The following is a 17,980-nucleotide window of genomic DNA, read 5'->3' as shown; positions in this document are numbered from 1 at the left end:
ACAGCTGGTTGTCTTAGCAAGTTAGAAGTGAGTGTTTAGAGGAAACCCCGCTAAGTTGTCTGGCCCTTGTCCTTCAGGCCAGGTAAGAATTGTTCCAGCATAATGTTCTTCATTGCTTGGTCTAGTCTTTGTCAATTGTCTCAAAGAAAGAGCTCCACTCTCTCTGAAGGAAGGTAATTTTCTGATCTCCGATCTGGCAGTTTTTCTTTGTAATTAGTTGTGGAGATTAAAATGTGCTTTGTTCTTTTTAAGGTCACTACCATCTGAAGTAGTACAAAATACATGTATGTGGGTTTGCCAAGATTACAGTTGCCATGGGAATCATAACTTTGGAATTCCTCACATCTGGATTAATGCCGTGTACACAGAGGCTCTGTGTGAATATAGGTTTTCTGTTTTATGTGGATCTGGAAGTAGCAAGGTCTTAATGATGGAGCTTCTTATAAGTGACAGGTTGAACTCTCATAGCCGAAGTTTCAAAGTAACCCCAAGATTCTGAACTTTGCTGTGGAGCTGCTGTCACATGTTCTGCTCGTCTGCTGGGAAGGCTTATGTCAGTGCTGGGAAACTCAAGCTCTGAAGTGGAAGTTAACACCAAGCTTATTTCCTGGTACCTGTAGATTTTAGGTTTGTTTTGTCTCCCTGAGAAGCAAGGATTCCAGTGCTGCTGTTTTTGAAGTTCTGTTTTTGAAGCAGCAAGGAGAAGGAAGGCCGCAGGTCTGCCTTTGTTGCGTTTCAATATTTTTGGAATTGTTTCGGTTATTTGTTTTCTTGGATTGTCCTGTTTCTCTGCTATCTACCTGAAGTTATTAATTATTAAATCCATGGTGATGGTCTTATGAGTGGTAGAGGTTTTTATCTTGGAAACAGAGTTTTGAAAAGCCTGCAGACCCTAGAGTCACCATCTTTCAAACTTACGTTGAATGGTGTGAACATGGATCATAGTTTCTCCACAGAAAGAAGGACTGGCATCAGTCTGTCTTTGTAAGGCCTTACAAAGGCCTCTTTCAGATCTCCCAATACAGGGTGTTCACCCGACAGACCAGATCCAAAGTCCACAGATTGGCTTAGTGTCATTAAAGTGCCCTTGTCTTTCTATCTGTGGTCTGCATTTTGTCTTAGTCATTTTGCTATTTAGAATTTTGGGTCTGGCATTCTTCTAGGTGCCTTGAATGATGCTAGAATTCTTCTCTGTGACTTTGAGGGAACAGTACGACTGCTTCTGAGTTTGCATGTCTTCTTCTGGAGTATCCTCCGAGATGCCATGGCGACCTTGTATTGGAGGCAGGAAAAGGATCCTTAGTGAGACCTTATCTTGCTTGAGGCTGAATCTGTAGGTTCAGTTCAGCTCAGTTCAGTCACTCAGTTGTGTCCGACTCTTTGCGACACCATATTCTGCAGCTCGCCAGACTTCCTTGTCCATCACCAACTCCTACTTCCTCACACTTATGTCCATCCAGTTGGTGATGCCATCAACCATGTCTGTAGGTAGTAAGTTCCAGATGTTTGTGGCTGCAGCCCTGAGAGTAGGCATTGGTGCAGCAACACCTTCCTGGGAAGAAAATCAGATAGAACTGACATTAAAAAAGAGTAAAGAACTTATAGAAGCCAGGTTAATATTAATCTCTTGTTTAATGTTTAAAAAATAGTTTTCATGGAAACTGAAGACTCCTTTAAATTCTTGTATATTCTAGTCATTTTGCCCAGTTGATTATAGATTTTTGAAAGTCACATATTTTTCCAAACTGCCACGGTAAAATTGGCCATATGAATAAACTTTGTAGCTTTTTTCCTTTTTCTTATTAATTTTGAGATTAGTGTATGTGGCTCAATGATGGCTTTGATTATCATTCACATTTTGCATATAGCTGGTGGATGAGTTATTTTTCAGCTCAATGATTAAATTAGTTGCTTCTGTACCACAGCATGAAATTCGGACTAAACCTGTTATGATAACCTTGCTCCATAAAATGTGTGCTTTATGTAAGTAAAGGCCTTAAGTGATAATAGTAGTTTTTATTGAATTGTTTGCTGAGTAGAATATTTTACCATTTATGACTTGTAATTTAGAGTTTTTAAAAGGGAAATTAAAAGTCTTCTCACATGCTTCAGCATGATTTAGTATATGTATGTGTGTACGGGGGAGATGAAGTGCTGTGTGTGTGTAGGAGTAGATGAAATAACTTTGAGTGTTAATTGGTAATTATTGAATTTGAGTGATGAGTATACATTCATTACATCTTTCTACTTTGTGATTGTTTTAAAATTTCCAAAATAAAAGATAAAAAAGTCTTCCCCAAAGTAATGAAAATTTTAAGCAGACTTTTTATTTGATAACAGGGACTACGAGTTCATGAAATATATGTCACAATTTTCAGTACCTTCTGAGTAGCGTTTTCAGTGCTGCTGAAGTACTGTCCTGAGTTACTTCAGGCCAGAGAATATTGTTTTATCCTATTATTGCCCAAGTTTACTGATCATGGAGGAGATATTCCAGTGTGACTACTCTCTCATATTATGAAAATAAACCCTTTTTTTTTTAATGAGACACTTTCTTTTGCTGTTTGGAACTGAGCATGAATTCTGATACCTGTGGGCACTTTCTTGTGTTGGTTTAGAAATCAGATTCTGATTTCTGTTTTAAAAAAAATGAAGTTTTTCTTTAGTCCCTGCCCCTTTAGATTTCACAAGTTTCTCTATCTGTTCCCTCCCACACAGGATGAGAAGAGATTTTTCCTCATTTCCTAAAGGTGCTTTTGTTTAGCCTGAGCCTTTTGCTACTTTGACTAGAATTTGTCTTCAATGTCTGTACATTTATCCCCAAAAGAGAAGACAGAGTAAATTTCAGGGATTTGAAAGTACCAATTAGTATGAAAGTCTTTAAAGCATAAGAAGTAATCTTGTTCCAATTTAGAAATTCTGTAGGTGACTTTAATCGTAATAATAAAATATGGAAGAGAAATATAAGATTGAATTTATAATTCTGTACAAAGTACACATGAGAAATGAAGCTGTTTGTTGAAAAATGGGGCAACTTCCACCTCATAACATTTTGGAGCCTTATTTGGTAGCAAAGCTTAGGTTTGAGAAGATCCTGGATGATCTTTTTCAATTTTGGTTTTATATGCTGCTGCCTCATAGAAAATTTTACACTTACTGTTGTGTTATCTATGATCTGAACTCTGGTACTTCAGTGACATTAAGATGATTCTGTCTGTATTAGGCAGGGAGATGATATTTAGATCTACCCTAGCAATATCCTTAATGTACTTCCTGCCTTTATTGATGTACTACTGTGTATTATCAAGATGTGAAAATATTAAACTTCAGAATTCAGATAAATATTACAATAAGCACTATGGTTCTAGAGTATTATATGAATTTAGAAGAGAATTTCATAAGCAGGGGAAAGATAGTTCACTCATCTTTAAGAATTTTCTTAAATTCTGGAATATGGGGAAATGTTTTAGTATTTTGAAGCTAACCATTATTATTGCCTTTTAAAATATTAGTTGAGAAACATTACATAGACTTTTCATTCTTCTTTAGCAGTGTCAAAGTTTATTGCCAGATTGTCTTTTTAATTCCCACTGTGACATTAGGCTGTGATCACTTATCATCATGTTATCAACAACATTTATTTAGTGTCTACTTTGTAGGGCACTGTGTAGAAACAGGCATAAGACATAGTTCCTGCTCTACAATAATTTATAGTTGTTGAAGAGTAACAGGGCACCTTTTTTTTTTTTTTTAAGGGATAGTTGATATATAATAGTATGTATAGAAAGTTTCAGGAATATAACATAGTGATTCACAATTTTTAAGGTTATTCTTAATTTATATTTATTATAAAATATTGGCTAAGGGCATCTGTTTTAATTACTTCATTCCATGAATATTTCCTGGGTGCCCTATGCCAGCCCTACTAGGCCCTGGGATATAGTGGTAAACCAAATCGACAAGGCCTCACGTTCTCAGCTTACATTCTAGATCTGAGAAGAGCTCTAATACTCAACATGTTGAGTAAAAATTTTAAAAATTACTATTCAGCTATGTCAATGACCAGGTCCTAGAAATGAAAAAAGAATACCAGTTAGTTTTTTTCCTTATGGACAATGTCTTTGGTGTCATAGAATCTAAGACTTAATTTGGAGTTTGTTTATTTTAGAAGTTTTGGGGGTTGGGCCAAGGTTTTTTTTTTTGTCTATTGATGTTCGTCTACTCCAGCACTGTTTGTTGGAAAGGCTGTTTTTCCTCCCTTCACTTGCCTTGCACCTCTGTCAGAAATCAGTTGGCTGCATTTACATGGGTCTGTTTCTGGGTTCTCTGTTGTTCCGTTGGTCTGTGTGTCTGTCTCTTATCATACTGTCTTGATTCCTGTAGCATTAGAGCTTAAAATTGGGCACTTTATTCTCCCCCCCTCATTATTTTGGTTATTCTAGTTCCTTTACATTTCCATATAAATTTGAAAATAAGCTTGTGTATATCTGCAGGAAATCATGGGATTCTGATAGGAATTGTGTTGAATTTATTTATTTATTTTTTTAAATTTTTTATTAAGGAAACCCTCCCACCCCCCACCTCACACCTCCCTCCCCATCCCATCCCTCTGGGTTATCCCAATGCACCAGCTCTGAGCACCCTGTCTCATGCATCGAACCTGGACTGGTGATCTGTTTCGCATATGATAATATACATGTTTCAATGCTATTCTGTCAAATCATCCCACCCTTGCTTTCTCCCACAGAGTCCAAAAGACTGTTGAATTTAAAAATCAGTTTGAGGGAGTTCCCTGGTGGTCCAGTGATTGGGACTTGGTGCTTTCGCTGCCATAGCTCCGGGTTCAGTTCCTGGTGAGGGAACTAAGATAAGCTTGGCAAAAACAAAAAAGTCAGTTTGGGTAGAATTGACCTCTGTACTGTGTCTTCATCTGTTAGTGTTGATATCTTACCACTTCAGTTGAAATGTGGGAAACTTACCACCACTTAGGCCCCTTTATCTTCCCTACTTTCTAATTAGCTGTTTTAAATATCTCCTTTACATACATTGAGGACCACATCAGACAATATACTTTTGCTTTTAACTATCTGATATGTTAAACTATCTAATGTTAAAATCTCAAGAGGAAAAGCAGTATAGTTTCATTTGCCTATGAAGTTAATCACCATTAGTTACTTTTTACTTCTAAAAGTTCTGTTTACAGCATGTATACTATCTGTGGTGAAACAGATCACCAGCCCAGGTGGGATGCATGAGACAAGTGCTCCGGCCTGGGGCACTGGGAAGACCCAGAGGAATCGGGTGGAGAGGGAGGTGGGAGGGGGGATCGGGATTGGGAATACATGTAAATCCATGGCTGATTCATATCAATGTATGACAAAACCCACTGGAAAAAAAAATAATAATATAAAAAAAAAAAAAAAAAGAATCTCCAAAAAAAAAAAAAAAAAGTTCTGTTTAATTCTTTTAAATGTCTTTTTGTAAGGGTCTTTCAGTTGTTTGTATTTTTTCTTTTATTTCTTTATGCACAATATAATTTTAAAATGTTATATACTTGTAATCTTTATGACCCCACATTCCTTTGCACCACACTTTTCTGTTTTTGATTTACAGTTATGGTGGCGCTCTTCCTCCTGTGTTTTGTAAGCACTTTTCAGGCTTTTGACTGTGGGAATATTCTGAAGTGAACAGTTGTGATGATTTTTTTTGGTTCAGCCAGAGCTCTGGGACACTACCAGCGTGGGGTCGTTTAAGTTAGTGCCTGTGTTTGGGGTTAGCATTATTACAATGCATGAGTGCAGGCCTGTGGTTATGAATCTTCTGGGGCAACTCTCCTTTGCTCCCATTTGGAGCCCAGATCAAAAGAGGCATACCTCTTGACTTTTTTTTTTAATCAATAGGTGTATTTTTTTCCAGTCTACCTTTTCACTGAGTTGGTTGCCCCTCAGTGATCTTGATGTTTTGCACTGGGGCTAATCTCTGCTCGTCTTTATTTCATATGGTCAGGGCTCTGTCTCCTTTCCCCCTTGTAGCTTTATAGGCCTTTCGGTTCTTGGTTCTGATACCAGGACACGCTCCCATGGTCTCTGTAGCCTCAGCTTCTACATATTCTGGTTTCTACCTCTCATTTGATTTTTAGCTCCAGGATTTTTAGCTCAGCTGTGCTCTCAAGTTGGTAATATTTTGTTCAGCAGTTGTAGTAATTTGGTATCAGAAGGTATTTCAGAGAATATTGACTCCACTGTGTTACCAGAAATAGACTGTTTCTGACACATCATTCGATAGATCATAGATTGTTGGGGTAGGGACCTATTCCTGGTTCTTTTAGAACTGGTTCCCTGGGACAGAGGTTGTCATCTCTCAGGCAGGGCTATGGATGTGACCCTTGCTCTTAGAAAGAAGAAGTATGGGCATCTGTAGCACTACTGTCAAGTCTGCCAAGGAGGTAGAGTCTCAAGAAGAGGTGGAATTTTCATCTGTGTGTCAAGTGCTAACACCAAGGTCAAGTGAGATCAACTCTGAAAACTGACAGTAGGATTTCACAATCTGGAGATCTTTGCCAGAACATTCTCCAAGGAATGGAGGGGAAGAAGCCTATTGTGTTTTTTTAATCTCTGGGAGGATTGTCCTTAGTCCAGGCAATTCTTGTTTTTCTCAGAGAGAATGACCTCTTGTTTATCAGTATGTGGCTTTTTATTTTATAGTCTCTCATTTTAATTCTCTCTGGGTTCCAAACCTGCCTTAGATAGTTTATTTCTGTTTGTTATAAAAACTGGACTCAGCTGTAGAGTGTCGGACCTGTCTTGTGTGTACTTGTTCTGAAAACTTGCCTTTATATCTCTTCAAATGAGGTAATCAGGAGACAGAACTGAAGAGGTAAGAGCTGAGCTGAAATGTTAAAGTAAGAGAAAGGAGATATGAGGTATTACCATTTTTTGCATGAAGTTTCTGTTATGTGGAGTTTTCTAAAATAATTACAAAAATTTTCAAACATATAAAAACTAGAAAGAGTAGTTCATCAGCCTTCACTTTTTACCAAATTCAAGAAATTTTTCACTTTTGCTTTATTCATTCATATTTTATATCTCTTTCCTTTAATGAAATATTTTCAGGAAATCTCTATGTCATTTATTCTATATACACATACATATACATATGCAATATGTAAATTGTCATACAGAGTCACAATGCCATTATCACACCTGATTCAGACTTGACAATTCTTTGGTATCATCTACTTATTGAGAATATTAATGAGGTCCCTTTGTAAAAGTTCTTTGAACATTCTGAGATTGCTTCTCCTTTGTTGTCTTTGTGCTTGTCATTCCCTCTGCCCAGAAGGCCATATGCTGAGATCTTCACATGGACTTTTTGTCATTCAGATCTTTGCTTGGAATTATCTTTTCACTCGAGGCTTTTTCTAATTGCTAGAGGTATAGTTGTGTCCTCTTTCCCCATCTCATTTGTTACTACCTCATCATTCAGTTTCACTGCCTTGTTGTCTGTTTACTTGTTTATTGTCTTCTCCATCCCCTAGATTATAAATACTATGAGAGGAGAGACCTTGTTGGTCATGTATTTATTGCTCTGTGCTCAGGGCCTGACAAGGTCCCTAGGATATATTAGGTTGGTGCAAACATAATTGGGGTTTCAGACCGTGACTTTTAAATCATTGTAGCTAGGCTCTAAAAACGTGTTTAATAATTAAAATAAGAACCATTGCAATCAACACATTTTTGCCAACAAGAAATAAGTGTGTTTATTCTTGTAGCATAAAAATCTGTGCTTCTGGATTTAACAAACTCTTGGAAAGCATTTTCTGTCTCCTGCTGGTTGTGGAAGTGGTTTCCCTGCAAAAAGTTGTCAAGATGCTGGAAGAAGTGGTTGGCAAGAGGTCAGGTGAGTATGGCCGATGAAGCAAAACTTCATAGGCCAATTTGCTCAACTTTTGAAGTGTTGATTGTGCAACGTGTGGTTGGACATTGTTGTGGAGAAGAATTGGGCCCTTCCTCTTGACAAATGCTGTCTGCAGACGTTGCAGTTTTTGGTGCATCTCATCACTTTGCTGAGCGTACATCTCAGATGTAATGGTTTTGCTGGGATTCAGAAAACTGCAGTGGATCAGACCGGCAGCAGACCACCAAACAGTGACCATGAACCTTTTTTTGGTGCAAGTTTGGCTTTGGGAAGTGCTTTGGAACTTCTTGATCCAGCCACTGAGCTGGTCATCACTGGTTGTCATATAAAATCCACTTTTCGTTGCATGTCACAATCTGATTGAGAAGTGATTCATTGTTGTAGCATAGAATAAGAGAAGGTGACACTTCAAAACAACGATTTTTTTGATTTTTGGTCAGCTCATGAGGTACCTACTTCCTGAGTTTTTTCACCTTTCAATTTGTTTCAAATGCTGAATGACTGAAGAAATGGTCAACGTTGAGTTCTTCATCAATTTGTCCCCTAATTCTAAGAGAAACAGCTTTGATAATCCTCTCAATTGGGTTGTCAACTTCCAATGGCTGGCCACTGTGCTCCTCATCTTCAAGGCTCTTGTCTCCTTTGCAGAACTTCTTGAACCAACCACCACTGCACTGTAGGTTCGTTAGCAGTTCCTGGGCCAAATGTGTTGTTGAGAGTTGTCTCTGCTGCTTTATGGCCCATTTTGAACTCAAACAAGAAAATCACTTGAATTTGCTTTTTGTCTAACATCATTACCCTGAAAAAGTGAAAGTGAAAGTTGCTCAGTTGGGTCTGACTCTTTGCAACCCCATGGACCATACATCCATGGAATTCTCCAGACCAGAATACTGGAGTGGGTAGCTGTTCTCTTCTCCAGGGGATCTTCCCAACCCAGGGATGGAACCCAGGTCTCCTGCATTGCAGGTGGATTCTTTACCAGCTGAGCCACAAGGGAAGCTCTGGTCTAAAATAAATATAAAATAAACATCAAGTAATAAATCATTCGCAAAAAAACATAAAGTGAGAAATGCACACTAAAATGATGCAGAACATAATCACATTTATTTAAGGATGTTTTTCAGTATCAAACGGCAAAGTTCAACAATGCAAAATCGCAGTTACTTTTGTACCAAGTGGCTCAGATGGTAAAAGCATCTGCCTACAATGCAGGAGACCTGGGTTCGACTCCTAGGTTGGGAAGATCCCTTGGAGAAGGAAATGGCAACCTACTCCAGTATTCTTGCCTGGAAAATTCCATGGACAGAGGAGCCTGGTAGGCTATAGTCCATGGGGTCACAAAGAGTCGGACATGACTGAGCGACTTCACTTCACAATGTTAATAAAGTACATATTTAGCAACAAGTCATCTATTAAGGAGATTCCAAAATTTTCTTAGTATTTTATAACCATTATCTCTTCCTACAACTGATTCTCATTCCAGAGCTTTTCTTTTCTCAAGAGCTTTAACCAACAGCTGTGTTTGCAAAAAGTACTGGGTTGTTGTCCCTTTCAGGACATTCAATCTTTTAAATCCTCCAAATATTTTGTAAAATATAAGTGAGTAAAGTCACTTCTGACCTGTTGAGAGGCAGTGTTTTTATTGACATAACTCTCATTTGAGATCACTTTATTAGAGCCTGCAGCTAATAAATCTCTTGGCCCACGTGAAACAGGATGGAATGATTTTCTAGAACACATATCCTTTAACTGATTATTTGAGCTTCTTTTATTTAGTATATCATTTGTATGATGTTAGGGAGTGGTTTTTAATTGATATATTGTTAGCTGTTGGCAATGTTCTTTAGCATGATAAAATTATAACTCAATAAACAAATATGGTTTTATAATTAAAAACTTGGATTATTTTTGAAGATGTGTAATTTTAGACCAACAGAAGAGATGTGAGAATAATATGAAATATTACTCTCTACTTTTTACCAGATTCTTCAGCATTAATATCTTAGCACATTTAGTTTAATAGCCCTTCCCAGTTGCCCTTTGTTTGGAGCTATTTGAGAGTAACTTGCAGACAGTCAAAACATAGCCTTTCTCTTTTGTGACCATTATGCAAGGATCAAAATCAGGAAATTAGCATTGATATAATGCCATTAGTTAATTTATAGCTCTTATTCACACGTCTTCAAGTTTCCCAATCCTGGATCACAAGTTGCAAAGAATTGTCATGTGTCTTTAGTTTCCTTTATCTTGGGAATTTTTCCTTTAATGAATTTAACATTTTTGAAGATTATAGGCCAGTTATTTTGTAGCAGGTCCCTCAGTTTGGGTTTAATTGATGTTTCACAAGTGACATGTTTTTCTTAATGTGTCATATCAGGAGGCATATGGTATTGATTTGTCCCATTACAAGTGTTTACTTTGATCACTTGGTTAAAGTGATCTTCCAGATTTCTCCACCATCAACATACGCTTTTCGTCCTTGTTTTCAATAAGTAGCTTTGAGACCATTTTCACACTATTTAATATTCTATTATTCCTGAAATTTTCACCCACTAGTTTTAACATCTATTGATGAATATTAATTATGATGATTATTACCAGTGGTAATTTTCCAATTCCATCATTTTTTTCTACATTTACTCTTTGGGGTTCTTAGGTAAGGAGAGCTTCCTCCGTTTTATTTATTTATGTATTTGTCTTTATCAGTATGAACTCATTGATTCTCATTTTATTTAATGGGTTATATATAATCTGTTATCATGTAAAATTTTTGATACTTAAAAGTTGTCATAATTTTGGCCAGTGGGAGACTTTTTAACTGCCTCCTGTGAACTTTTGACATGTCCCCCTCATTTTTTGAGTCTTTCCTTACTTTCTGGAACAACAAGACATTCTCGGCCAGGGCTTGGCAAACTTTTTCTGTAAGTGGCCAGATAGTAAATATTTTTGGCTTAATGGGCCATATGGTCTCTCTTGAAACTACTTGACTCCACCCTTACAGCAGGAAAGCAGCCATAGACAATTTATAAATGAATGAGCATGGCTGTGTTCCAATAAAACTTTATTTACAAAAACAGGTGGCTGATTGGATTTGGCCTGTGGGCTGTAGTTTGCCAACTCCTTTTCTAGGCTCACTTTGTACTTTCTCTTCTGCAGTCTCAGAGTTGGCCTTTTTTCTAAGGAGCCTTGATTCCTTTCAACAGTGAATGGTATTTAAACACTGAGACATGGACCCCAGATATTCTCATTGCTACTGGAATATCACTGATTCCTGGCCCTCTTAGAAGACAACTAGGTAATATATGAATATATACATACCTACTTGTATACATTTATGTGTGTGTATGCAATACAGACACATACATATTTGTATATTATAAACCATTGAATTACAGTGATAGCTCCAATTACATTTCTGTACTGTGGGGTTTATTCTAGCCTTTTTACTTTCTGTGTTTCTTTCTCCAACATTGAAACACCTCGCTCTTATTATCTACAATAGTACCAATAAGTAAACAAATATTTACTTATTTGTTCAAGCCTAGACTACACAGAAAGTAGAGTTGCTAGCTCATATCTCTGTGAAAAACTAATCTATGATTAGAATTTAACTCTCATTTACCCTTCTTTTTTGCCTTTGGCCTTAGGGTTTAGTTAAATAATATGCTCAAAAGTTACTTGGGTTAGTTTTGTCCCTCCATTCCTTTATTATGTTGTATTTTTCATTTTAAATATAGTAAGGATCACTTGTTTTTATTTGTACTGCATTTTAGCTATTTCCCCCATTCTTATTTTATTTTATGTTGCTTTTTTTTTGAGTATGTGAAACATGAGTATGATTTCAAAAGTTAGAATATACAGGAAGGCATATGCAGTAAAGTGTTACATCGATTTCTTTTAGTGAGAAAAGAAATTCCAGTTCCTACTTTTCTCCTTTTTACCCTGTTTTCACCTACCCCCTGTAGTTATCTAGTCTCACTAGTTCTAATTTATTATTTTGTCTTTTTGCGCAAATGAACATATGTTTGTGTGTAAATTTTTGTTTTTCCTTCTTTTTTATATATATAAAAGGAAGCATACCATGCTTATAATCTGTCCTGTAATTAATTCACAAGCTCATAAGTTGATGAAAGTAGAACATGTCTGTGTGGTGAAATGAGTGACTTCAACTGAATCAAGTTACTGCAGGAGTGAGTGGGGACTTCATCTGGTTGTAGTCAAGTTGACCCAAGAACAGGAAGCAGACTGGATTCACTCAGACTTTCTGCTTTAGGTTAAAAAGACAATAATGATTTTGGTAGCAGGGATCTTCATATCATTTTATCTCTCGAGACTATTCTAATCTACTCTCTTGTCCTCCAGTCTAGCAGTTGCCCTCTATGCCTAGTGTATTTGTGATCCTGGAGCCTCCTTTCTCTGTCATCTTGGGCTTTGTACTTCTTTTGTGCTGTGTTTCTTCCTCATTGTATCCCATGTCATCCTTTTTCTTAGTTTACTTTGTCATTTTGTGGAGCATATGCTTTTTTAGCTTCATAAGAAAAACATGTGAATTTTTTTAGATCTATACTTCTGAATGTCTTTTCTTCTACTCCCCCATTTTTGATTTTTAGTTTGACTGCATATAGACTTCTAGGTTAGTAATAATCTTCCTTAAATTTTTTTTTAGTATTTTATTGAGATCTAATTTATGTACATTAAATATTTCTAATACTTAACAGTTTTTTCTGAGGATCCAGTTTCTGCTGTGGTATCCCTTACCTTCAGTCTAAAGAACTTCCTTTGGTATTTCTTGTAGTACAGTTATGCTGGTGATGGATTTCCTTGGTTCCCCTTTATCTGAAAATTGTCTTTATTTTGTGTTCATTCTGAAGAGTATTTTTAATGGATATAGAATTCAGGTTTGATAGGTTTTTCTCTCAGCTCTTTAACAATGTTGTCCTGTTGTCTTCTGGCTATCATGAAAGAAGATGACATGTGCTATGTCACTTCAGTTGTGTCCGACTCTGTGCGACCATGTGGACTGTAGCCTGCCGGTTCCTCTGTCCATGGGATTTCCCAGGCAAGAAATACTGGAGTGGGTTGCCATTTCCTTCTCCAGGGAATTTTCCCAACCCAGGGATTGAACCCAAGTCTCTTAGGTCTTCTGCATTGGCAAGTGGATTCTTTACCTGTGTCACCTGGGAAGCCCCTAGAAGATGATAAGAAGATGTTTTAGAAGTGCTGACAGTGTTCCCCTGTCTTCTGGATGGCTTGAAAGAAGACAGTAAGACAGGATAAGAGGAAATTCCCTGGTGGTCCAGTGGTTGGGACAACAAGCACTCACTGCTGAGGGCCTGGGTTCAATCCCTGGTCTCAGAAACAGGATCCCACAAACTGTGTGTCATGGCCAAAAGAAAAAAAGAAAAGGTAAGAAATCTGCTGCCATTTGAATGTATTCCCTTCAGTGTAGTGTACCATTTTCCTTTGGTTATTTTAGATTTTGTCTGTATCTTTGGTTTTTAGCAGTTTGGCTATGATGAGTCTATATGTAGTTTTCTTTGAAGTTTTCCTTTTTGGGGTTCATTGAGCTTCTGAAAGAAGATGGGAATACCAGACCACCTGATCTGCCTCTTGAGAAATCTGTATGCAGGTCAGGAAGCAACATTTAGAACTGGACATGGAACAACAGACTGGTTCCAAATAGGGAAAGGAGTACATCAAGGCTCTTTATTGTCACCCTGCTTATTTAACTTATATGCAGAGTACATCATGAGAAATGCTGGGCTGGGTGACCAACCTAGATAGCATATTAAAAAGCAGAGACATTACTTTGCCAACAAAGTTCCGTCTAGTCAAGGCTGTGGTTTTTCCAGTGGTCATGTATGGATGTGAGAGTTGGACTATAAAGAAAGCTGAGCATGGAAGAATTGATGCTTTTGAACTGTGGTGTTGGAGAAGACTCTTGAGAGTCCCTTGGACTGCAAGGAGATCCGACCAGTCCATCCTAAAGGAGATCAGTCCTTGGTGTTCATTGGAAGGACTGATGCTGAAGCTGAAACTCCAATACTTTGGCCACCTGATGTGAAGAGCTAACTCATTTGAAAAGACTCTGATGCTGGGAAAGATTGAGGGGAGGAGGAGAAGGGGACGACAGAAGATGAGATGGTTGGATGGCATCACTGACTCGATGGACATGAGTTTGAGTAAACTCCGGGAGTTGGTGATGGACAGGGAGGCCTGGCGTGCTGTGGTCCATGGGGTCACAAAGAGTCGGACATGACTGAATGACTGAACTGAACTGAGCTTCTTGAATCTCTGTCTTTTACACCAAATCTGGGATGTTTTGGTCAACATTTATTCTACTTTTTTGGACTCATTCTCTATCTTTTGAAACTCCAAGTACCTACATGTTTGGCCTTTTGATATTATCCCTTAGGTCCATAAGACTCTGTTCACCTCTTTGTTCAATTTTTTTCTCTGTTTTTCAGATTGTATAATATGTATTAATAAATTTAAGCTCATTGATTTTTTAATTTTTATCTCTGTTTTGCTATTAAGATTATCCACTGAATTTTTAGTTTCAGCTATTGTATTTTTCAGTTTTAAGATTTCCATTTTTAAAGTAAATTTTATTTCTCTGTTGAGATTTTCTATCATTTTATTCTTTCACATGTCTTTTCCTTTACCTCAGAGAGCATAGTATTCATGGCTGGCTTAAAGTCCTTGTCTGATAATTCTAACCTCTGTGTCATTTGGAGATTGGCATGTATTAATCTTTTTCACTTTAGAATAGGTCAGATTTTGTGGGCTCCTTATATGCTTTTTGATGTGGTTACCATGGGCTTCATCTATGATGACCTATCACTATACCTACTTGTTTTAAACTGATAGTCATATCAGTTCAGACACATTGTAAAAGATCTACTATTTTTACTCCTCTCCCCCATATTTCATGTTTTTAATGTTTTATTTTACATTTTCATGTTTATCCTTTGCTGTTTATTATAGTTATGTGTGCGTGCGAAGTCGATTCAGTGATGTCTAACTCTTTGCAACCCTGTGGACTGTAGCCCTCCAGGCTTCTCTGTCCGTGGGATTCTCCAGGCAAGAATACTGGAGTGGGTTGCCATGTCTTCCTCCAGGGGATCTTCCCGACCCAGGGATTGAACCTATGACCCGTACACCTCCTCCATTGGCAGGTGGGTTCTTTACCACTAGCACCATCTGGGAAGCCCTATTGTAGTTACAGTTGCTTTAAAATATTTTTGTCTTTTAATCTTCATACCACTTTATTTAAGTGGTTGATATCAGCCCTTACAATTAGTTTGCCTTTCCTAGTGGGATTTTCCTTTTCCTGTAAATTATTAATTCTTATTATAGCCTTTTCTTTTTTACTTAGAAAAGATCCTTTAATATTTATTTTAGGGTAGGTTTAGTATTGGTGAACTCTTCTAGTTTTTGATTGTCTTGAAGTTCTTTATCTCTCCTTCAATTTTAAATGATAATCTTGCAGGGTAGAGTATCCTAGGTTCCAGGTTTTTCCCTTTCAGCACTTTGAATGTATCATGTCACTCCCTTTTGGCCTGCAAAGTTTCTGCAGAAAAAACAGCAGATAGCCTTTAAGGATTCCCTTGTACATGACTCTCTTTCTCTTGCTGCCTTTAGGATTCTTTTATCTTAACTCTTGCTGTTTTAATTTTGACACAGCTTGGTATGAGTCTGCTTAGGTTCATCTTGTTTGGGTCCTTCCATGCTTTATGTACCTTCTTCAGGTTTGGAAAGTTTTCAGCTGTAATTTCATCAAGTAACGTTTTTGACCCTGTTCTCTCTCTTTTCTCTTTCTGGGACCTCTATAATGTGAATATTGGTATGCTTGATGTTATTTCCGAGATCTATTAAATTGTTCTCATTTCTTGAAGATTTTTTTTTTTTTTTGCCAGTCTTATTGGGTGATTTCCATTTTTCTGTCTTCCAGATCACCTATACATTGTTCTGTTTCACTGAGTCTGCTTCTCATTCCTTATAGTGTGTTTTTCCTTTCATTTATTGTATTCTTTCTCACTAGTTCTTTTTTATATTTTCTAGTTCCTTTAAAAAAAGGTCACTTTTGTCTGTTCTTTTCCCTAATTCAGCTAGTATTCTTATTTACTAATGCTTTGAATTCTTTATCTGGTAAATTGTTTATTTCTGTTTCATTATTTATTTATTTATTTTTAGGTGTGCTCACTTGCTCTTGGAGTTGAGAGCATTTCCTCTGTATTTTTACTTAACTTTTTCTGTCTGTATGCATTTGGGTGAAATGGCTCCCTGTTGAGATTTTAAAGGGATGTCCTTCTGTGACAGTGTTCCTGTCCAGTCTGTTTACTGAGTGCCTTTGGTGGGAGAGCCAGATTTGTTGTTAACAGGAGTCAGCATCTTTCCCTGGGGTGTGCTGTCCCCTTGGTAGGAGGTAGGGCTGGAGATGGAGGGGCTGGGTGGAGCCAGCTGTAAGGCAGGGCTTTCCCTTCTGCTCAGTGACCATTACTTCCTTATTGTGGGGGGAGCTGGATCTCAAGTTGATGGAGCAGAAGTCCTGGAGGTTCTGATCCAAGTGGCTCTGCTCCATTTAAGTCTGTGTTCTCCCCTCTCCCAGCACTGGCTCCCTTGCGCCGGAGGGGGTCATTGCTGGAGCAAGAGGGGCCTGTGTGGGCTCTGCACTCATGACAGGGCACAGGCTGTGGTGAGCTGGCTGCTGTCACAGATCGGAACTGTCCCCGTGTGCTGCCCATGCAAGTGCCAGCAGTGGCTGCCTTTGCTGTGCTGAGAGACACCACCCTGGTGTCACAGAGTGGCCTCTGTGTCACATAGCCAAGCTCTCTTCCCACTTGTGGCAGCCCTTGGTCCAGTGTAGAGCTGCAAGGTGAATAGGTGTGCCTCTGGTGTTCACTTGGCTCAGGCTTGGGCACATGCCAGTGCAGTTGTGGGAAACTTGGCAGCCCCTGGAGCAGTCTTCAGTCTGCCTGCTCCACCCTGCTTAGGATGCAAGCCAGCACTTGTGCATTCCTTGTGAGTGGAATCCAGGTGTCCTGCAGCTCTCCTGTTAGTCCTAATAGCTGTCCAACCAGCCAAGGGACCTTGTCTTCCCTGGCTTGGACCCCAGGACTGGGGCACCCAATATTTGGCTCGAAACACTCACTCCCCAGGGTGAATCTCTGCTTGTGTATTCTCCCTTTTCCTCTGAATCCCCTCCCAGTGGCACAAGTCCTGACCTGATTGCTTTTCTTCTCTTCCTACTCAAATCTGTGTGGATCTTTTTTATAGCCTCGGTTGTACAGGAGTCTTTCTGCCAGTTTCCAGTTAGTTTTCAGTGAGAATTGTTCCTCATGTAGATGTATTTTTGATGTATTTGTCAGGGGGAGGTGAGTTCCATATCTTGTTCCTTTGCCATCTTGACTGATTCCCTCCCCACTCCCCCCAGTTTGGTTTTAAGTCACTTCCCAGCTTTGATGGCAAGCATGGGCTCTTCTGACTTATTTATTTTCATCAGGAATTCATATGGTGTGATATTGAGAAGATCTTTAGTAAGGGATTGTTTTGTCGAAAGGTTAACTTTCATTTTAGATTCAAAGGATTTGTTAACAAAAGACACCATTTGTTGTACAAAAACACTTTCAATTTTTTTTTATAGAAGATTATTGACTTAATTTCAATATATGGGCATTAAAAGAAAAGAAATAGAAGCAATAGAGAGAAGTAATAGTGTGTACATCACCAAATTGGGACAGCAACCTACATCTAGACTTGAACAGTGCTGGGAATTCCCACATTAACAGCAATCTGGAGTTCCAGTTGGGAAGGGGTCCTAGGACGTGTGTCCACTCCATGGGCGAGACTTAAGATTGCAGCTTTGAGGGCTGTTGCTTATAATTCCAGGCCACAGACTGGTATCATCATCAGTTTGCACTGCACATAAAAATACAGCTCTGCTTTTCTTTAACTTTTGTAATGCTCTTTGTTTCACCTTGTGAGTCAGAAGATTTTGTTAGACCCCAGGGGGTTAGCCAGGCCCCCAGGAGCTTAAGAAATTCCAAGACCCACTCCCTTT

The 17,980-nt window shown here is 38.3% G+C and overlaps 1 protein-coding gene across 5 annotated transcripts in view; it reads left to right on the top strand.

Moving 5' to 3' along the window:
- DIS3L2 (DIS3 like 3'-5' exoribonuclease 2) overlaps positions 1–17,980 on the top strand; it is a 353,242-nt gene that overhangs the window by 23,363 nt on the left and 311,899 nt on the right. Inside the window, exon 1 of one of the 5 annotated variants that reach the window (XM_043909687.1) lies at positions 10,855–11,212. The exons of 3 other annotated variants lie outside the window; for them this stretch is intronic. The gene's annotated coding sequence lies outside the window, so the exon portion shown is untranslated. Of the gene's footprint in view, positions 1–10,854; positions 11,213–15,048; positions 15,096–17,980 lie in introns of those variants that run through there. One more of the 5 variants, XM_043909688.1, reaches the window with a different exon arrangement.

The sequence above is a fragment of the Cervus elaphus genome, chromosome 8 (genome assembly GCF_910594005.1).
Source record: "Cervus elaphus chromosome 8, mCerEla1.1, whole genome shotgun sequence".
Taxonomy (NCBI): Eukaryota; Metazoa; Chordata; class Mammalia; order Artiodactyla; family Cervidae; genus Cervus; species Cervus elaphus.
Note: the sequence above shows the minus strand (reverse complement) of the source record. Positions and strands in the feature narration are given on the sequence as shown.